The sequence below is a fragment of the Saimiri boliviensis genome, chromosome 7 (genome assembly GCF_048565385.1).
Source record: "Saimiri boliviensis isolate mSaiBol1 chromosome 7, mSaiBol1.pri, whole genome shotgun sequence".
NCBI classification, from domain to species: Eukaryota; Metazoa; Chordata; class Mammalia; order Primates; family Cebidae; genus Saimiri; species Saimiri boliviensis.
The window spans coordinates 116,106,292-116,127,291 of record NC_133455.1 but is presented as its reverse complement, the minus strand read 5'-3'; the positions used below and the strand labels follow the sequence as shown (position 1 = coordinate 116,127,291).

Genomic DNA, 21,000 nt, shown 5'->3' with positions numbered 1-21,000 from the left:
GGTGGGAAGGGTGAAGAGAGAATCCACTGAATATCAACTTTCCTGAGAGAGGAGGAGAACCTCATGAGAAATTTTAAGAAATCTTCATCCTGGGGTCCCAATAGAGACTTAATCTCTGGCTGTGGCTAGAATTTGTTCTCAGGGCCTTAGTGAAGAGTCAGAGTCTATTAGGGTGCACTGGGAGATGGCTAACATAGTAGAGAAAATAAAGCAAGCTCGTATTCCTTTATTCCAGTATATCTGAATCACATTCATTCCCTCCGAAGTACTTGCCTTCCCATCCCTGGGTGGTCACATTGGCTCACCCACGTCTGAGCTCCTACATTATTTGATTCCTACCACCTTAAAGACACCATCAATTCTGCCTTCTTCTCTAGACTTTTTTGCCCAAATCTCAGCTCCTGGTTTGTGTCGGCTCTTGGAGGATAGGCATTAAATTCGATTCCACAGCAAAGAGGTCCTGCCCTTGGCCACAAACCTTCATAAACATCCTATAAATGAATCCATGCAGCTGGTTGGAAAAGCTGTTCTCCAAAGTCTTCACCTTCTAGAGACAAGTAACTAGAAGAATATTTGCCAGGGTGTGCACATGGTCCAGAGCAAGGGCTCTTAACCTGCCATTCATAGATGGGCTTCAGGGATCCTAAGTCCTCTAATAATACTTTGTGTGGAATTTGAGGCATGGGCACAAAAGTAGATTTTTCAGGGAAGAGGATCCAGCACATTCATTTTAGGAATTGCTGCCTCAATGTGTAGATTAAAGGTCAGGGTAGAAGTGGGAAGGCAGCAAAGACGAAGCGGGTTTGGGGGTCAAGGTGAGCAGTATGGACTTCACAGGCTGCAAGCCAGGCTGTTTGTGTCACCAGCGCCGCAAAGCTGACTCGCAGAACACCTCATTCCTCAGCAGGAGCTCAGCCTTCTTTGTTCAGACTTGAGAAGCAGGCACAGTATTTAACTGCCTCCACCTTTGTTGAAAAAGTTAATATAGGTTGGGTCCAAGCTCCCCCAGGTGAGAACCGCATAGCATCTACGGCATTGCCCTAGCAGGCAGCCACTGCCGTCACTCCGTTTTGAGCACCGTCTATTTAACCCACCCCATTTTCCCTGTTTAGAAAGTAGAATCTCAGGGTAAGCCAGATCTAAAACTTCTCTTACTTTTCCTTAATTACACATATCAGTTTCCTGCAGCCTGCCAAGCCTGAAATTCTCACAGAGCCCCAGATCTAATAGGATTTGTTATCTAGAAAGTCATTTTGAGGGTGCCTAGCCCTGGTCTCTTTAAGGTAACTGACAGGTTTGATATTTTTGCAACCTAATATTTGAGCTTATGAGTTTATAATTTCTAGCCATCATCTCTTTTTTCAAAGAAGGTTATACGGTGGCTCGCAGAGATCTTTCCAGTCCTCTGTGACTTTCCCGACTGGCAGCCTCTGGCCCTGCAGTGGCCACTTCTTTGTTAAAGACATTTTAGAATCTGTCATGAAGACCTGAGGTTATTTATCATATTCTCCTTAATTAATGTTTTAAAATCCTCTCCAATTTTATATTGGCCTCATGTTCCCTAACTCATGCTAGAATCCAGATTATACAACACACGCACATACATGTGTGATTCCATGTTAGTAACCAGTTCCCAATTATACTTCTAAGAAATTAAAGATACACTTCTTGTTCTTATGAAGATGGCTTTTACTGCTTTCCCTTTAATTCCTCATAAAACTAAAGTTTTTCATTTTTTATTTCCTAATTATCTTTTCTAAATATAAAAACAACGTGCTTTATTGTGGAAATTTTGGAAGGTGGAGAGGTAAAATGATAATAATTCCCTTGTTCCTAAACTCTTAAATCTTTTGCATGTCAATCTTCCTTTTCATATTTCACTACCTTTACCATTTCTGAAGATGCCTACCTGCCCACTGAAGTGGCTTTCTTTTTAGAATAAGCCCTTTGTTTATCTGAGCAGGCTATCTCCAGACTTTCTCATCTAGGAGAGCAAGCTGCTGTCCTAAACTGTCCCAAGACACATGCAGAGGAGAAAAAGCCCCGGACATGAGATTCAGAAAAGCTGGGCTTGAATTCTAGCTTTTTCTTCCTCTTGCTGCATAATTTTGGGCAATCATTAGAACACTTGATATCACTGAAGTACTTTGTACCTCAATTTCCTCACCTTTCAAACAGGGATAATAGTTCATGCCCAGAATTCCTCCTGGTGGGTTCTTAAGAAGACCGAATAGCGTATGAGGAAGATAGTATATATGAGAAAACTACAGACACATTATCAAGCTTTAGAAATGTGATTATTGTTACCACATCCAATTTGGTTTGTCTTTACCTCTATTGCCTTCCTTCATTGAAAACCATCCTTTTCTTTCTCAAATTTTGGCTTGTTTTAGTTTTGCTTACAGATTTTCATGTGTGATCAGCTCATAGTGACTTTGTCCTAGGCTCATTTGAACCTTTGAATCCCCAATGAATTGGTTTCCATTGGTATCTTCTGCGTTTTTATACTAAAAATTCATGTTCTCTAAATATTCCAGAAACATGGCACCTCATGGCCAGATTGTCTTTTCTTACTAGGTGTAATTTGACGAAATAGTCAAAGAAGCCAGTCTTGATCTGGAAGCTTCTAATTCAGAAATGACTGGTGGCCGTCCACATGGGACAATTAAGCATCACAATGCAACACCCAAACTGTCTCTGATTGAATAGCTAGTGGGTTGGGAACAGGGGAAGTCATAGTAATTAATATTTATGCAATGCCTACTCGGTGACAAATATTGTTCAAAGTGAAATAACTCACCTGATTCTTACAACTCTAAAAATCCAGAATTATGAATACTCCATTCAATGAATAAGGAATCTGATAGCACAAAGAAATAAAGACATTTGTCCAATACATGACAAGGGTGAGAACATAAACCCTGGCAGTCTGACTCCTGAGTTCTTGCTCAGGAGAAAATCACTGTTTTCTGCCCCTGCTACTATGCTACACTGCAGAAAGAAAGGCGGAGAAGACAGGAGCTGGGAAACATGTAAGACACCCAAAGATGACAGCAAGGAGCTGAGGATGACAGGGCTCAAAATCCAGCACATTTCACCCTCTGCATAACTCAACAACAATTACATTAATTACACTCTTATGCATTTCTGGAAGACTGTCCTGGCTGTGTCCTATAGCTAATGAGCACATCTGAAGAAAGATCCACAAATCATTCACAGAAGTCCAGGTTCTAACCACCTTTCAAATTCTGCTGTGCACCCTCTTCTCTTTCTCAAGTCTCTTTATTACACGGGACCAGACATGCAGTATGTTTCCTGTAAGTCTCCAAGCATCAAGTCAACCATAAACATGTACTACAAAGTGGTAAAGCAAAGAGTTTAAGAGTGTGAGCTTAAGCCAAAATGCCCGGTTCAAATCCTGGTCATGCCATTTAAGCAAAGCAAGCTTTTACCGTCTTCATGTCTTGGTATCCTCATCTGTGAAATGCAGATAGATGTACGTATCACTATGTGTGTTTGAAAGGGTCAAATTAGTCAATTCATGTAAATCACTAAACACAGGCCCTGTAGTGCTCACAGCAAAGTAGCAGCCATCTATTAAACAGGCACGATGCACCAGCATTCTGTAGGCACACCCGGGGACACGAGGGTGGATGCTGTTTCTGCCCTTGAGAAATTCACATGGGGAGGTGGGCTGGATAGAGACACGACAGCAGTCCTTTCACATCCCAGGGTGGGCTATGGGAGCAGGAAGAGAGCAGTGATTCCAGCCTGTGGGGACAGGACCACCTGGAGCTGAGGATCCCTGAGCTGAAACTTGCAGGCATGAGGGGAGGTGGGGAAGGCACTGAAGTCAGAGCAGGAGGCAGGAGCAAAGGTCTGGAGTGTAAATCAGTCTTTCACAGTATCCCTTACCCCTGCCTGTGTCCCTGTGTCACCATCTCCATCTTTTCGCTTCTTGCATCATGTAAAGATAAAAGATAAGCCTGGAAAAAATAGTTTCACACATAAAGCTAGAAAGATTAGTTTTGCTCTCCTTTCTGACAAGTATTTATCTAGTTTTCTCAATGAAATACTGTGAAAGAGAACCTGGGAAGGAGACATAGACCAAAGATTAGAAACCGCAGGTCACAATGGCTAGGTGCCACTCTGCATTCAGAATGCTGCGTGCCTCACCACTCACGGCATGTCTTGCCCATTAAATGTTTTCCATTTTCTTGTCCACTGAAAGTGGATGTATTGAATTCAAGGCCAAATAATACATTGAAAACTGGCTATTTGGAGCAGAATGCAGTTATTAATTATTAGTTCATATTGCACATGTGTATATGACACTTATGGTTGAGGAGAGTTTTTACATTTCCTTATTCAATCCACAAAATGAAGTTTTAGGAGGATCAACATGATAACTGGTCCCCTAAAGACCTCATTTTACAGATGAGGAAGTGAATTCAGCAAGGTTTCCTTTCTCAGTTCCACCTTGCTTCAAATTACTGAAGAGCCTTTTAAAAATATGCATGTGGTAAAGCTAAGACACGAGAATTCCATGTGGCACCAACGGATATTCTCTTTCGTAATAGAAAAAAAAATGGGAATTTGACCTTTGTATTTTACATTTATTTTCTATAAAACTGCCCCCTGAGTTAAGAGTTGATATAGAAATTTGAAACAAAACTAGCTCACTCATATCCTTTTTGGAATTTTCTCTTTAACAATAATGATGACCCTGTTAATAGTAAAATCCAAACACAAACCAGTACTTATGACTGCCATTCTCATGCACTTAACCATTAGTCTCTATTCAAAGGAGTAGCTTGCAAATGGGTTTGAGAAAGAAATAGATACAAGAAAATGGAGAATCTTCAAAATGTCCAAGATCATATCATCAGTGATAAGTGAATAGTTCCCTCCCTCTTAGAGAAACTAGAGTCTTCCATTTCAGAGGTGAAATAGACTTACAGAATTGTAGGAGTAGGCTAAGAAGATGATGCCCAGGTCTTAGCCATATATGAAGTGAATAAGATGCTGATGGCCAGTACCATGAGTTTCTCACCCATCATCCTCACTGAATTAAATTAAGGTCCAGAAATCAGCTGTTTTGTAAGGATACATTTTTCTAGTTTAAAACAGCTTTGCCTTTTACCAACAGCAAAGCCCCAAGAGAAGGGATCTAGAAGAAAATCACTTTCGCTGAAGTTTCAAAGTACATGCTGTTTATGAGTTCCACTACATGCAACATAAACCTTTATCTTTTTTTTTTTTTTTTAACATGGAGGCAACTCCATATAATTTAAAGAGTCAGGGGTTAGAATCAGAAGATGGAAATTGGAATCCTGGCTTGCTCCTTATAGCTGTATAACGTTCAGCTCTCTAATCCTCACTCAGTTTATCTGAGAAACAGAAATAATCTTATCAGCCTTGTGGTGAGGATTAAATGAGATAATGTACATTAACATAATCTAGAATATAATGGGCATAATCTAGAATATAATTTTCAACAGAAATTTGTCCCAAGCAAAAGCAAGGCAATTCTTTATAGATAATCCTTATATTTAGGCTGACAGCAGTAATTCTTTGCATTTTCACTCCACTTCTTAAGTGATATATAAATTCTGATTACATAATTCCAGGACCTTCTCACTCCTTTTCCTAATCTCTGTCTCAGTTGCATAAATGCAGACTTATCAATAAACTAGATTGCCTGCAATGGTTACTGGAAGATCATTTATGAGTTTCCGTGTCAAACTTGAATTTCATGTTGAAATCAAAGCAACTTTGTAAATACGTACATAACAAAAAGGAGCGGTTGAGAAGGTAACCATGATCCCATTTATTCCAGAAAGTCCAGCACGCTGAAGGTGACTGAAGGATACTAGATAAGACTACCTAGGTAAACTAGAGATCTGTCCCCAAAGCCAGCATAAGATGAGCGCCACAAACAGAGGGAAAAGGAGTTTGTGAACAAATAGCTTCAGAAAGTTCACTTCTAGTCAGGGAGATCAAGCAAGACTTCATGGTGGAGCCTGCCTTTGAGACGAACCTTGAGGAATGAACAGTATTTACATGGAATTTGAAAGGAAGGGCAACAGCATCATTAGTGATGAGAGAGAGCTTTTTGAAGAAATGTCCATATGGAACACAAGTGAAAGGAAGCTTAAAGAAGTGAGGCACTAAGGAATGAGTGTATTTTCACTTCATCAGCCTAAAGCTGGCACTAAAGATACTTTCATCTATTCAAGTCTAGTAAATCTCACCCAAAGCATTAAGAGGTGCTTGGATGGCAAGGAAATGGAAACATAAAAGGAATAAACATGTCAGCTTTATCTTCAATGTACATTCATTTCCATCATCATCTTTACCAACAACCAGCATTTTCTGAGCACTGACCATGTGCAGAGAGCACTCTGCTAAGCACTGAGGACATAAAATGACAAGGACATAAATCTTGTCCTCATAAGAAAATAAAAAATTAATCAAATTTGATCACTTCAACAAATTTGATCACTTTTAAACAAAAGTGATTTCTCTTCTACATGCAGGCTCTAAACACACATATACACACGCACTACATACACATCCAGTCTTTCTTTCTTCAGCAATCCAAAGAGTAGCATTCTCCTGCTCAGGAAAGATCTTTTGAACCTGAGCACCTATATTTGGCCAGGGTAGAATGTCTTCTGCAGTCCTTCTTCCTATGTGAGCGGAAGGAAAAATCAAGACACAGATGTAAACAAAATCAAAGGAAAACAGAAATATTCTCCATTTTCCCTCAAGCTCAGAAACAATTCTGGAGCCCCTAACAAGGTGATAAGAAGAAGAACCACAAACCACGAAGATAGCAATTGTGGCTCCACAGAGCTCACAGGTGAAACTGATCTGCATGGTAACAAATTCCATGGTAAAGGCTGCAGTAGCTCCATGATTTCGATGTTTTTCCTATGTAGGGCCAGCCTGTAGATATTTGAAAATTCAGAACAAGCAGTATGCTTCTTAGTTTTCTCCTAAATACTTAGTGCCTCACATCACCACACAGCCCATCAAGCACCACTGAGAGTCTAAACCACACACTTAACCTTTCTCTTTTATCTCCAATGGCTATTGGCAGCTGTCTAAAACAGAAGTAATGTTTTTACCCTTTTATAATTTGTCTTTAAAGACACGGATTCATAAATCTGTGTTTTTTTTCTTGCTTCTGCGCATTTAGGTTTACATTTATTTTAAAACAGGGAAGAGGGGAAGCCAAAAAGGAAGGATGTGAGAAAACTATTAACCCAGCCAGCCTAATAATCAGTGATTAAAGTTACAGTCAGGGAAGAATGACATCTTGATGCCTCCTACCCTCTTCCTCCTCTGCGTGCCTTTAATATTCCACTTCAGGCACTGAGAGGGAGGGCAACGGGGCTAGTGAATTCCAACTAGCACTCAGATAATTGCACCATTCACACCCCTCACCAGTCAATCAGGGTCTGCTTAGCCAGCCCCATTTATTAATAGTTTTCCTACATTACAGTGTTACAAAGGACCGAAATGAGATTTTCTCTCCGAAACAAGAAATGGGGCACCCTCAATAAAGACTAAGTGGAACAGAGGATGTTTGCAAAACCAAGAACCGCTCGCCCTATTTTGCAGCCACACCTGTTTTAAGGGTGTCAGGAAAGCATTCTCCCTGAGTTTCCTAACTTTCAGCACCAGGTCCGTGTCAGCATTGAGAAAGCTTCCCTTAATTCAACCCCGAGTTCCACCCTTTGTGTGCAATATGTAGACTAAGTATCCTCAGATCCCAGCAGTTTTTATTTTTTAACTTCAGGCCCAGGGATCCTCTACTAATCACAGAACAGTTTAACAGTGACAAGGTCTTACCTTCATGTTAAAACGCTAGTATAACATAATGTTTAGAGCTAACAGGTGCCTTGTCAATCATCTTCCCCAGTCATTATCAAATACGGTTGCACATTAGAATCCTTTGGGGAAGTTTCTTAAATGACCATTGCCTGGATCCCTCCCCAAGAGATTTCAATTTAACTCTTTAGGGTAGGGTCTGAGCATGGGTATCACTAGCTTTTTTTTGTTGTTGTTATTCTTGTTAAGTTTTTTTGTATTTGTTTTTGTTTAAGCTGTGTGAATGATTCTGTTATTGAAGTGGAGTTCAAAATCACTGCTTCAAACTACTGTCATTGTTAGAGAAATTAGAAAATTGAGGTCCAGAGTCAAGAGTTTGTACATGGTCACAAAACCAAGCAATACAAGCAGAATTAAATAAAAGCTTTTGACTCCTAAGACCACCACCTCTTTTACTGTCATGTAGCTACTGGACGACTCGAAAAAACATAATGTTTTTAAAGACCCATTACATATCAAGAGAGAACTTGAGACTCTGGTTGATACGTGGATGAGCAAGTGCGCACCATGGGCTGACTTAGGGCCATGCATTCCATGGGGGCTTGTGTGGAGGCAGGGCAGGGGAGAGGAAGGCACTGAAGTGAGGCTCAGCGGACATGGCTGACCATATTATGTGGCTTTAGGCCACGTGGCCAACCTTAGGAGTATTTTCACAGTTTTTAAATGGTGGTTGTCGAGGAGGACAGGTAACCTCCAAGGTGGCTGTCAGCATTATTGCTCTGTTATCCTGTGCCACACACACAGACCACATGCGTTACTGTACTTAAGTTGCATACATTTAATGCATTTAAGATTTTGAGGGCTATCATATTTGGTAGGTAAGTCACTGCACAAACATATCCATCCATACACAAGTCTCGTATGTACAGGGGCATGGGGTGTGTGTGGATTTGGATAACATATCCAATACGCTAATCTCGAATCCAAAGGTACAAACTGCTATGGCATCTGCGCGACCAGACTACGGCCCCTAGAAGGTGGAGGATTGCTTAAGAACGTCCGGCCATTTTCACAGAATACAATTAGCTATGAGAGAAAGAATGAGCGTCCTCACCTGAGCTTCAGGCTTCTTCCAAGACTCTCTTCTCCCCTCCTATAACCATGTAGTGCTTTTATTCAGCCAATGTTTTGCAGTCTCCCCTCTTAAAAAAGAAACAAGATCTGATTTCCTAAGAAATTCTATCTGGTTGAAATCTTGAGTGGGTCTATATAAAGATTAATGGGATCTTTAGGCTTGGCATTTCCTTCTAAAGAAAGACATTTTCAGTCTGAGTGAGGCAGTGAGGAAAGACACAGAGATGGCATGTCAACGGCACAGTTTGCCGTTGGTGAGTGGAGTGAGCAGTTCAAAGGGTTAATTCATTGAAACCTTAATTATCTTCATCTAGGAAGCTCCTCTACTACAGACTTTCTGCTCCCCATCAAGCTGTGCTCCAAGGAGGGCCAAAGTCTATAGCTTCTCTCCCCTTCCAGGTCTGCCATTCCCAGAGGGCTGGCCCTGCCTCCCCTCCACCACCTTCGCAGGGGCCCAGGGCTCAGCCTTATTGCTGTGCCTCCCATGATCTGCCTCTCAAGTCCCCTTGGAATGTATGGGTCTTAAGTCAGTCATGGTGGGCATTTACTCACCCACCTATCTTCAGATCCAGGATACTCTCTGTATATGTAATGGATCTTTAAATAGTCATCAGGCTGAGCTTAGGATTCTACTGCTAATGAAACAAATACAAACCACAACATACAAAGAATGGTGAAAGTGTAGATAAAGGGTAAAAAGATAAGGAGCAGAAAAAGATACAAAACAAATTTAGGGAATCATCCATTTCAAGCCCATCTTCCCTTAGGCATCAATGCTATAGTTTAGGCAAGAGGTGACTGAAGGCATATCCCCAACATCTGCATACCTGGACACCTCCAGAAGTAAAAACCTCTAAAATTTCAAGCCACTCTAAATAGACTACCAAAAAGCATTGTGTGAATCCCCTAGGAATAATGGGATCCCTTTTCATCCATCACTCCCCTTTGCCATTACAGAAAGCAGCTGGTGTCTGAAGGGCATGGCAACTTTTTACCTCCCTACTCGAGAAACACGTGGGCTAGGCTGGTCCTTTATTCTGAGTAGCTTGGCCTGGGCTAGGATCCAGGTTTCTCTTTGGACACAAACCAACTAACAGCTGTCCCTTTCTTTGTAATGGCCATCAACAGAGTTAGCTGCAATCCAGTGGTCTAAGATGAAAACTGTATCATTTGCTCATTCTAGAGACAAGCCTAATAAACAAGGCTAGGATTTCACTAACTATAGAATCATTAAGAAGAAATTAGGGCCTGTAAGAAGACCCTGGCTTTATTCTCGAACCTTCTCATTTGTAATCTGAAATTCCTAATCAAAGAAGCAGCACACTCCTGTGTTGTTCTTTTCCTTGCATTAAGGGATGCAAGGAAGAACGGGAGGCTTGCCTTTACACACCAGCTTTCCTCTTCATATGCTCTCTGTCCTCATAAAATCACCTGTCTTTCTGCCTCCTACAAATCTCTTACAGTATTTTTTTCTTCAAGACATAATTTAAATGTGAACCATGAAGTCCCTCTCACTCTCCCAGACTTCTCTCCTTTACAGATCATACCTAAATATACAATTATCTCTTTATACATGTCCACACCGCTAGATCTTGGGCTACTGGAAGGTACAGATAGCTAATTTTTTTCATAGCACAATGTTTGACAAACATTCATTCTTAACAAATGTTATTGAATAATTGAGCAAAGCAAAAGACTTGAAAATAAATGAAGTTAAAAGAAGAGAATAGTGTAAAAGAAATGAAGAGACATCAATAAAGAGATAAACTAAAAAGTGGGCGGAAGTAAAAAGAAAAATAAGAAAGAGAAGACTCAGTTATGAGAAGGACAAGAATAAAAGAGCACAGAACGAAGACAGCAGGCAAAAGATTGCGCAGGTGAAAGAGTGAAAGAAGAGAGGAGATGGGTGAACTTGAAGTATACAGGTTTCTTTCTGATTTTTTTTTTTAACAAAGCAGAAGTGCTGGAATCCCAAAAGTAGAATATGAGCAGACCTGCCAATAATCTAGTGCCAAGACCACTAACCATGGTCTATAATTAAATGCAGGCATGGTGTGGACCTGTGAGGCACTGTCCAGCAACTCTGGTATCAAAGGATAGCTTGTTAGAAATGCAAAATGTGGAGGCCCAGCCCAGGTTTACTGAATTAGAATATGCCTTTTCACAAAAGCTCAAGATGATTTCAATATATGATAAAGTTAGAGAAGCACTGATGTAGACATTTAAAATCCACAGATAACCTCTACATTTCACCCTAAGAATGCTAGTGCATGGAGTGCAAAGCCCTAGCACTAAGAAGTTATACAACCTTAGGAAAATCACTTAATGTCCCTGAATCTCAGTTTCTTTATTAAATGAGAAGTTCAAAGTAGATGTTTTCTAAAGTGTCACATAGCTCTGATATTCTTGATCTCATCTAACGGCGTAAATTTAACCCTTCCTAAACCCAACAGAACAAACCACATGTAACATCCTTGACTAATTAATATCTCACTTTCTTTCTCCTTTCATTTATTTAACATTTTCTGAGGATCTATTATGTGCTAGTCACTATGCTAAGCACAGATGATTCTAAGATGAAGAAAACACCTCTGTGCCCTTGAGGAGCTCACAAACCTCTTAGGGAAACAGCATATAAACAAAATCAGGATAAACTAAGAAGCATGAGCACATGCTGGTGAAGACCAGAAAGGAAGGCAATCCCACAGCCTGGGGCAGCCATGGAGAGATTCACCAGTGGGACAACATAGACGTGCACCAGGTCCCTTCTCTGCCAACCTCTGCCAAAAGCGCAAGGAAGTGAAAAGACCAAAAATAAGGCAGTTGGAGAACATCAAGAAAACAACCAAAGGTTCATAAACACATCTCGATGGGTTCACAATACCCCCAAAAGTTCATGGCACAATGGATTCTGTGTAATGGCCACAGGCACCATGAATAGCCGCAGGTGAACCTCAGAAACCCACCTTCTCTGAGCTATGCCTGCTCTTTCATCCTGACTACATTCTGTTCTAGCTTTGGCCTCCTTCTGGAAGATAACATCAATTCAACCACTAATCTACTCTCCCCAGAGACGACTTCTTGTGGTTGCAAAGAGGAGATGCACTTTAATAAATGTGAACAATTCATTAGACCACTCTCTTTTGATCTATATTTATTTAAAGTGAGAGACAATGCTGGTATCCAGTCATGCACCAGAGCAGTAACTGAAAATGTAGTTTAGTGAAAGAAATTTCTAGAATTCCTAAGGATGGGATAGAATCACACTGAGGAAAAGAAGCAGCTTAATTTTTCCAGCTCATTCACTTTTGATTCCAACAAGATACACAAGGTAAGTGGTTTTGTCAGCCCCAGTCTTCATTATTAAAGACACAAGGCTATCCTTTGGAACAATGATTTTCCCACCTTTAGAATGGTGAGTTCGATCCTGGCTTTTTTCTCTTCCCTGGCTTCTAGACGCTGATCTGGGGCTATGATTTCCTCCCATACAATCTGTCCTTTCACCTGTCTCCTTTTATAGACCATAAATATTAACAATTTTTTTTTTGTTTAACCTGTTAGTAGTAGTAGATATGTCACGTTCATTTTCAGATTCTTAAATAAGAATATAGAAAAAACAATCCTGTCCCCTGGGTGTGTTGTGTTCACGGAGGAACTGGAAGAATGTTTCACAAGTTAATATTGTGGCCAAGGGCTGGATCAGCTCAGTCCTGTTTCTCCCCGTCAAACACCACTCGTTCCACCACCCATTTTCAGTCCACATGTCCACCTCCCAGGTGACCCCTGCCACTCCCCACACAAGGCTGGGTGCGTGTACATGAAGGTCAAGGAAGATGATCAAGATTCCGAAGCTATCTTTCTGGAGGTAAACCAAGAACACAAATCAGGTTCCTGCTCTTCCTCCCTTCCCCAGAGGAAGTCGCTCTTCTCAATCAGCCTTAAAGAAAAGCACTTGGTGTGCAAAGTACTGAAGAGAGGATTTTTTTTCTCTTTCCCCTCCTTTCCTGTCATTTTACCTTCTTTATTCTGTCTGCATCCATCCCTGGCAAAAACTGCATATATACGTTAGCAAAACAAGGATCTTCAGACAGACAGGCTTCCTAGGGATGGAACCAATGGGAGAGGAAAAATTAGACAATCCAGTGGCACTCCCTGCTCCTCTCCTCATGTAACACCTAACTCTAAACTGCCATATCACTGTGTTCACAGATCCGCCATGCTCTACCACACCTGAAACACAGACACAGAAGATAACCATGTTGTTTTGCTTTTCTTGAAATCACCCACCTAACATCCTTAACTGTGTTTTCCTGGGAAGTCTTCATTTCCCATTATTATTATTTTTCTTAATTGCACATCATGGAGGCTCCTCAATTGAAATTAAATTTGCTCTTCCTCCCACCAGCAGCCACCTTTTTTTCCCATGTCACTCACATTGTAAGGCGGGTGGCTGAAGGAGAAAAGACAAAATAGAACCCAGTCAGCTCTGTACAGTGAGGGGGCAAAAGGGGGACGAGAACAATGCGCCTGAGACGGCTCAGAACACCACTGAGTCACAGCCTCACAGACACTGGGCGCGAGGATGGGGAACACCTGCTTCCTTATCAGGGTCTCCGAAATGGCTTTGGATGGTGAAGAGGCACAGACCACCTGTGGCGATTCCACCTTGAATCCTAACAAACCCTTTCCAGGTGGATCACTTCTCCTTTCCCTTTATAGCTTTCCCACCCACTTTTCCCTCTCTTCCTCAACACCCTCCCCTCTCAACCTCACCTAGTCTTAGGGACAACTAATGAGAGCCTGGAACCTGGCTTCATCCGTGGGCATTCAAGATAAATGAAGTAGCTGAGATACCGTCCAACAACCCCCTTTGTCAACCCCATCACCAACAAACGTGCCAAAGGACCTGCTGGGTGCGGGGCACTGGTGTCGTGGCACTGGGGATGCCAAAGGAGCCCTGTGCCTCAGCAATGCCCTTCTCTCCTCGTCCATCTGTATGTATGAAAGCATTGCACATGGAGCTGCCTTTCTCACCCATACCTCTTTTCTATTTTGAAGTCAAATTAAGAGTTCCTCCTCCTACTTGGAGTGGAAGCAGATGGGGAATGAGCTCAGGTGTCTCTAAGGTGAGCGCACACCAGATAACCTCAGCTATTTGTAGACATGGTGAGAACATGGTTCAAAGTGGGATCCCACCCTCTCACTCTGATTACACCATGACTACAGAGTAGCATTTCAACAATAAAAGCTCAAAAGAATGAAACCTGGGGAAGGGGGTTAGTGAATTTGGATTACATCTGCTCTTTCTGGATAATGAAGAACTATCATTTGCTGTCATGTTGAGCGACAAAGATCTTCCACCTCTTCCCCACATCCTCTCAGTATTTTGAATTATCAAAGAATTGTTGTTTTAAAATGCCAGAAAAAAATTTGTGTGTGTTGCAGGGTGGTAATACTTTTAGGAAGAATAATGATGCTACTGATTCTGCTACATGGTTTTGGAGATCTTTATCCCAATCTGATCCCTGCATTTAGACGCCTTCAGAGTTCAGGAAAGTATGGTCAGTGGAGCAAGAAAAGGAGCAGCCCACTCACCATCGTGGCCCTCCGACCCATGAATGATCTTGATTTTCTCAAGAGTTGTCTTGGATTGCATGAGGGACTAGCTGAAGAGTCATCAGTCTTTTCCATTTCTCCTGCTATTTCTCTTCTCAAGTACATTAAAATACTGCCTAATCACATTTCACATATTGTAAAAATTGATGAAAGGGAAAATATTAAAGTATTAATTCCATTTTTGAGGGTACAAGACTAACACATGCAAACAGCAAATCTCTTTGTTTAACACAAAGACTCACGTGTCGAATTCTGCACCCCTTCCACATGCACAGCATTTTAGAACTCTGCAAGATAGCCATTTTGCAAGAGTGTGGAAGTAACAGTTTGCTTGGAGGATGTGTGGGTATAAATAGATGTGTAGACAGAAGGAGAAATTTACAGCTCAAAAATAATAGCACAGGAAAAAATACAAATTAAAAGCAGAATATTGACAGAATTCCTCCTTTCCGAGCTTAAGATTTAAGTCCTCTTAACCTGCAGCATCCTTCAATTCCAGGTGTTCTTACACCAGCCCGATCCCCACCTAGACCTGCCGCTCTGCAATAGGCCTCCCAGGATCTCTGGGCCCGGTGTCAACCCTTTAGACAGCAAGTGGATTTCAGGGCAGCAATCAGAGTAATCTCAATCATTATTTTTATCTGTTTTAAAGGGTATAGAAAGGATGCCTAGGAAGGTAAAGACAGGAGACAGGGAGAGAGGCATGAAGGTGACAAGGGGAAAAAGCCAGACTGGAAAAAAAAAAAAAAAGATTTCTAGATTCCCATAAAAATTGCAGCTTTAGTTCTGGGTGAATAAAATGCTATTTAACTCGAAAATCACACAGGTCTCCTGGCTGGCTGTGTCTGTCTATCTATCTATCTATCTATCTATCTATCTATATCCCCCTGATGCCATCCAACATCTTTTGTGCCTACATACACCCACCCCCACTGCCCCTCAAAAGCCAAAACCTGTTTGATGAGAGAATAAAAAGAAAAAACCATGGGCGATTTCCTTCTTTGTAATAAGCCTTTCCCCTCAAACAGCATTATTTTAATATCTTGTGACCTTTTCTTCCAAAAAGATCCACTCGAGGGACTCGAAAACATAGATAAAAGGAGAATCCCTACCCCAGGTAAGGAAAAAATAAAATAGAATTTGCCCTACCTTGGTTTGTAGAAGCCAAACCTCTAGACGGACAGATTAAGGGAGTGAGCATGTTGGGAATGTCCAGTCCCTTCTTCTCGCTTGCATATCCACATAAGAAAGACGAAGGATAAATGAACAGAAGATAATTTAAAATCCAATTTAGCGTAAATTTTGTTTTAATCTTGTGTCTTGAAGAGATGTAAATTCAAAAAAAAAAAAGATTTAATTCAAAGGTAATTCAGGGTATGAAGAGCAGCTCACAATGCAGAATCCAGAGTAATTATTCCGTGTGCATGTGAGGTTAGTGGCTGGAATAGATTTTTAACGCTTCTTCTGGCAATTATGGTTTTTGGTTTTTGGAGCGTTAGCGGAGGAGGCTCTGTGTGGAGAAGCTGGGGGCCGGCTCCGTCCCTCGGTGGAGCATGGTCATTCCCAAAGCGTCCCCTTCCTAAGGGGGAAAAAGAGGCGGTCAGGGCTTGATTTGCGTGTCCCCCGGAGGGTGAGAAAAATGCATTCCGAAAAAGATATCAATTCGTTTTAAGGAAAGTGGGGAGGAAACCCCGCATTTCCCACAGAGTGCACACGAGAGGAATTGAAAACAGCTGGTACCAGTCTATAAATAATTCAGAAAAGGTCTGGCTATACCATTCCTGGGACAGGCACGGATGAGAGGTGGGAAAGCCAACCTGAATGGAAGAGGAGAGAGGGAGGGAGCGAGCGAAGGAGGGAAGTGGGAAGGAAGGAGGAAGGGAGGGAGAAGCGGCACCATGCAGCAGCACACACTCACACACACACACACACACATACACAAACACGCAGAAACACAATCCCCACTTAACTCGCCAGCGAGTGCGGCCCCCAGCCCCATCTGCATTGCTGCTGACATGTCTGTCTCGCTCTCCCCATCGCCTCCAGCAGCAGCGCCGCCTCCCACCCCGAGCTCCTGCTGAATGGGTTCTGATTGTGCACGGGGTGCACACTGGGCATTTCTTGGAAGGGGCACACTGACACGCGCGCACACACGCCCCCGACGCGCACGCGCCCCGCGCGCACTCACACTCACTCACCCCCGCGCACACTCACCCCCGCGCACACTCACACTGCCGCCGCGCTGGGGTGCAGCGCACCGGGCTTCACCTGCAACGTGTCGATTGGACGGATGGGCTCGGCGCGTGGGTCCGGCCCTGGCGCCGCTGCCTTGCCTGTCTGCTGGGTGAGGGGATGAAACCCCCCAAAAGACCAGAGACAGCCCTACCCAGTCACAGCACCCCCTCCCCCACACACACACCAAGAAAACCTTAAAAAAAAAAAAAAAAAAAAAAAAAGCCACGTCCAAATTAGCAAGCGCGGGGTTGTGCTGGATTTCAGAGCTTTGCCTCATGCCAGGTTGGTTCACGGTTTCACGTCTTCGACCCTTTATCTGCCTGACACCCCCAAACCCCTACACTGAAAGGAGAGACTCCAAAGCGAATCTTTACGTACCGGTTTCGAGCGCCTCCGCCGTTGCAGTCTCCGGAGAGGGGTGGCGGGTGGCTGGGGATGGAGGGTTTTCCTTTCCTGCAAAGCAGGATTAATGATCCGTCTCGGGGGTTTTGAAGTTCACGACTCTTCTTTGCAAGGCAAAGGGATGTGCATTCGGACGCCAGCACTTCTGGATGGTGGTGATGAGCACTCTCGACAGAGCGAAGCCCCGAGATTTCCTAGAGGTGAAGAAGCCGGAGGAAGTGCTTTTTGAAAGGGGGTGGGGGGAACCTTCCTTTCTCAAAAGGAGGTGGGGGGGTGGAGAGGCAGGAGCCCAGATTCCAGTTGGTGAGGAGCGGAGCCGGGGGAAGGGAAGCGGGCGGGGGCAGGCTGTGCAAGTCAACCGCGCGGCAGCCGGAGAGGCAGAGCAGGAGGGGAGGAGGGGAGCGTCAGAAAAATGGGTATTAATCACCGGGGACGGGGGGAGGCGCGGGGAGCGCAGGTTGCCTGGTCTGAATTTGGGTCTCACACTCAAAAACGTGCCGCGCACACACACAGGCACACCCCCGCCCCCCTACCTCTCACACCCTGGCTCCGGTGGGAGGAGGAACCCACGAAGCTGGGGAAGATGCTGCTTCTGCTCCCGGGGGCGGGTGTGAGCACGCGTGTCCTCTTTCTCCACACCCCCCTCCCCACCCCACCCCCAATCCCCTGCACCCCCTCACTCCTCTTGCTAAGATTCTGGCGGAGGCAGCTTCCCACGTCATGTGCTGGGGAAGCGGGGTAGGAAGGAGGACGGAAGGGGGACAAGGCTTAGCCCGAGTCCGTGGCGCCTCCTCCCGGCCGCAGCGGGGAACAGCACCGAGGGACAGCGGCTCCGGGGCGAGGGGAGCGAGACAGTGCCCCCCGTGGGCGGCCGCGCGGGCTGCGGAAAGCATCTCCAAGGCGGAGCTGTAGTTCGAAATGGAAGACCCTTGCTGTATTTTCCATAAATCAGCCTGTGCTTCCTACGAGCATTCTGCGTGCCGGGCGCAGTCTGGAGCCGGTTTCTTTCTTGCCTTCAAGGAGCTTAAAATCTATTCTGAGCACAAGAGGCTGACGCCTAACACAATAAAAAGCAAAGCAAGGCAGGTGTTGTTCGCGGCTAAATTGTGTGGTGCAGACCATACGCGTGCTTTTCTAACAGCTAGTGACGGCGTGAGGAGTTTGACATTTTTTATTAAAGTGGATCCTGTTATTTAAATACCTCGAGAAGAGAAGATGATGAGACCGGTGAATAATCCCTAAAGGAAACTGGATATCCTGGCATTTACAAACCCACCCTCTTTGAAAAGGCAAACATCCATTCATTTCTCTTCCTCTTGAACTGTTTTATATTTTAATAGCACTTATCAACATCTGTGGTATTGTTTACTTTTTATATTAATGTTATTGTATATGCATCATTTTCATTCTCATACATTGTCTTTTCAAATATCTAGAATATTACAGTGGTGGAACCTTTTCATATTGGTTGTTTCTCACCAACATTCCTGAGAAGTGACCACACAAAGAGAAGGCTGTGTGAAGTGGATATACCTAGTGGCTTGGAACTTTAGTCCGTAGAAGACATCAGATTTGTTTTTGCTGTCCTATAGACCAGACTACTCATAATTCTGAACTACAGTAATTCTTCCGTGTGTCCTGGTTTTTCTAGGGTTTAAGCTTTGAATCTAACATATTTAACACACACAAACACATAAGCATTGTGTGAAAACACAAATAGAGTGTATTCACATGCAAATTAGTCCTTCTAAGTAATGGTACCGCTATTTTTCTAAGACTTAGAGCTGATCTTTCACTCCTTTTGGGAAGGGCTGAAGCACCCCAGACTTGCTGTGCCCTCTTGGTACACAACAGCCAACCCAAGCCCCTCAAATAATTTGTCTCCAGGGTTTTGAATTCACCTGCCTGTGGGCAGGTTTGCAGTTGTTAGAACATGAATTCCGGGAGGAGTACAGAATGCAGAAACCAAGAACCCAGGGGAGTTTTCCTGAAACACTCTTTCCTGAATTTTCCAGGAATGTCCATTACCTTCAGAATAACATCCAGGCTCACTCAAGGATCTTCATGGGTTGACCTTGTACTTTTAAAATTTTTATTTATTTTTTTATTTCTGGCTCATAGCCCACCTTCCCCTTCCTATCCCCAGTCCCTTCACCAAAGTTATACTCTTTTTCTCTATTTTCTGTCCTTTTCCTCCCTGCCTGAACCCTGTTGCAATTCCATTCCACCCCATTCACTTTTGCAAAGTGTAGAGGGAAGAATGAACTCACATACTTCCTCCAGCTAATTGCGTCCACAGTCCTCTTCAGTTTCCAGCTCAAGTCCCACCTCCTCTGGGGATATTTTTCAGTCAACCAAGCCTGAATTGATTTCCGTAAAAACTGCAAGGATTTAAAAATGACAGATGACACCTCACCACCATCTCCTTCACTCTCACTTTTTGTATTCAGCAATGTATGGAAGAGTTTTCTTGATCAGTTATCAAACTGACTGGGGGGATAACTTCTTGCATTCATTAACCAGGTACTGGCCCACTAAATGGAAAAATATTACCTCTGTAGCTATTCATGTTGAACCGCGTGAGACTACTGATATTCAATCATATGAAACTGCCAATCCTATGAAATAACCATTATTGAACTATAATAAAAAGGCAATGTCATAAACTTAAAATTTGCATTCTAATATCAGTTTCTTGTCTTCCTAACCAGTTGTTTAGCTCTGTAAGGGGATAGACCATAACCTAAGTCACTGATATATTCCCAGTACCCGCTCAATTCCAGACATACAGTAGGGGTCCAATGCATAATTTTTTATGACTATTTGAAACCACTTTCTCAAGCAGTTTTTCTGGTTCTGAAACAGCTAATTCTAGGGACCACACAGATTGTGAATTGGAAAGTAGTATCTTTTGCCCATGGTATTCATTGTCCATTGACCATTCAGTGGAACCAAGACTTGTCTCCTTTTTTGTGACTCCTTGTCACTCACTTGCTCTTTTCACCAATAACCTTTGCCTCCACGGACCATAAGCTTCTCAATAAAACTATTTCAAGGACCACCCAGATTCATGAAATCTAAAACACCATTTCTTAGTGTCACTAATATATATTTCCTAACTCCTAGTGCAGCAACACAGAAAGTAATATTCTAATGAGACAAGATGTTGGATCATATTTCACAGCATTGCTTATTGAGGAGAAGCTCTTGCTTGAGGCTGCTAAAGACACTTGTGGAGTTATTCTGCCAGCTCAACCCAAAGAGAAGTTCCTAGGAGATGCTAACACTCTTTTTCATGACCCAATCAGCAAATTCAAAGCCTATGCCTTGCATGGCCAAAAAAAGAAGAAAAAAAAAAAAAGTATGTTTACCTGGCAACATTTTTCAGATCAAACACTGATACCAAAGGACGGACCCTGAAGTTTATACAATTCAGAGTCCCTCTTTAAGAGAAAGAATAAAAAATTAATTGCAAAAGTCTACTTAGAAAACAAATCACAACAATCTAAAAATTCCTTAGTACTATAAACACAACAAAAAAAATAAAAATTTAAATAATCTTTATTAGTAAACTAATAATCTATCAATGTTAGTGCCTAACATTTCTGTAATTTGCTTTTGTATTGTTTTTTTACCACATACTCTTTGAGCACCTCTTCACATTATGATTTTCTACGAAGTACAATTTTCTACAAAGATATTAGAATAAAAAAAATCTGGGATCTAGTCTATTCTTCAAAATAACTGAAAATTGTTTTTCATTATAGATAATTA

At 42.6% G+C, this 21,000-nt stretch overlaps 1 protein-coding gene across 4 annotated transcripts in view; it reads right to left on the bottom strand.

Annotated features, from left to right (window-relative positions):
• GRIN2B (glutamate ionotropic receptor NMDA type subunit 2B) overlaps positions 1-17,853 on the bottom strand; it is a 439,543-nt gene extending 421,690 nt beyond the window's left edge. For 2 of the 4 annotated variants that reach the window (XM_074403265.1, XM_074403267.1), the window contains exons 1-3: positions 17,760-17,853; positions 17,203-17,420; positions 15,739-16,168 (exon numbers count right to left, since the gene is read on the bottom strand). The gene's annotated coding sequence lies outside the window, so the exon portion shown is untranslated. Of the gene's footprint in view, positions 1-15,738; positions 16,169-16,554; positions 16,772-16,857; positions 16,897-17,202; positions 17,421-17,759 lie in introns of those variants that run through there. The other 2 variants (XM_074403266.1, XM_003934543.4) reach the window with 2 other exon arrangements.
• Positions 17,854-21,000: the final 3,147 nt, after the last annotated feature.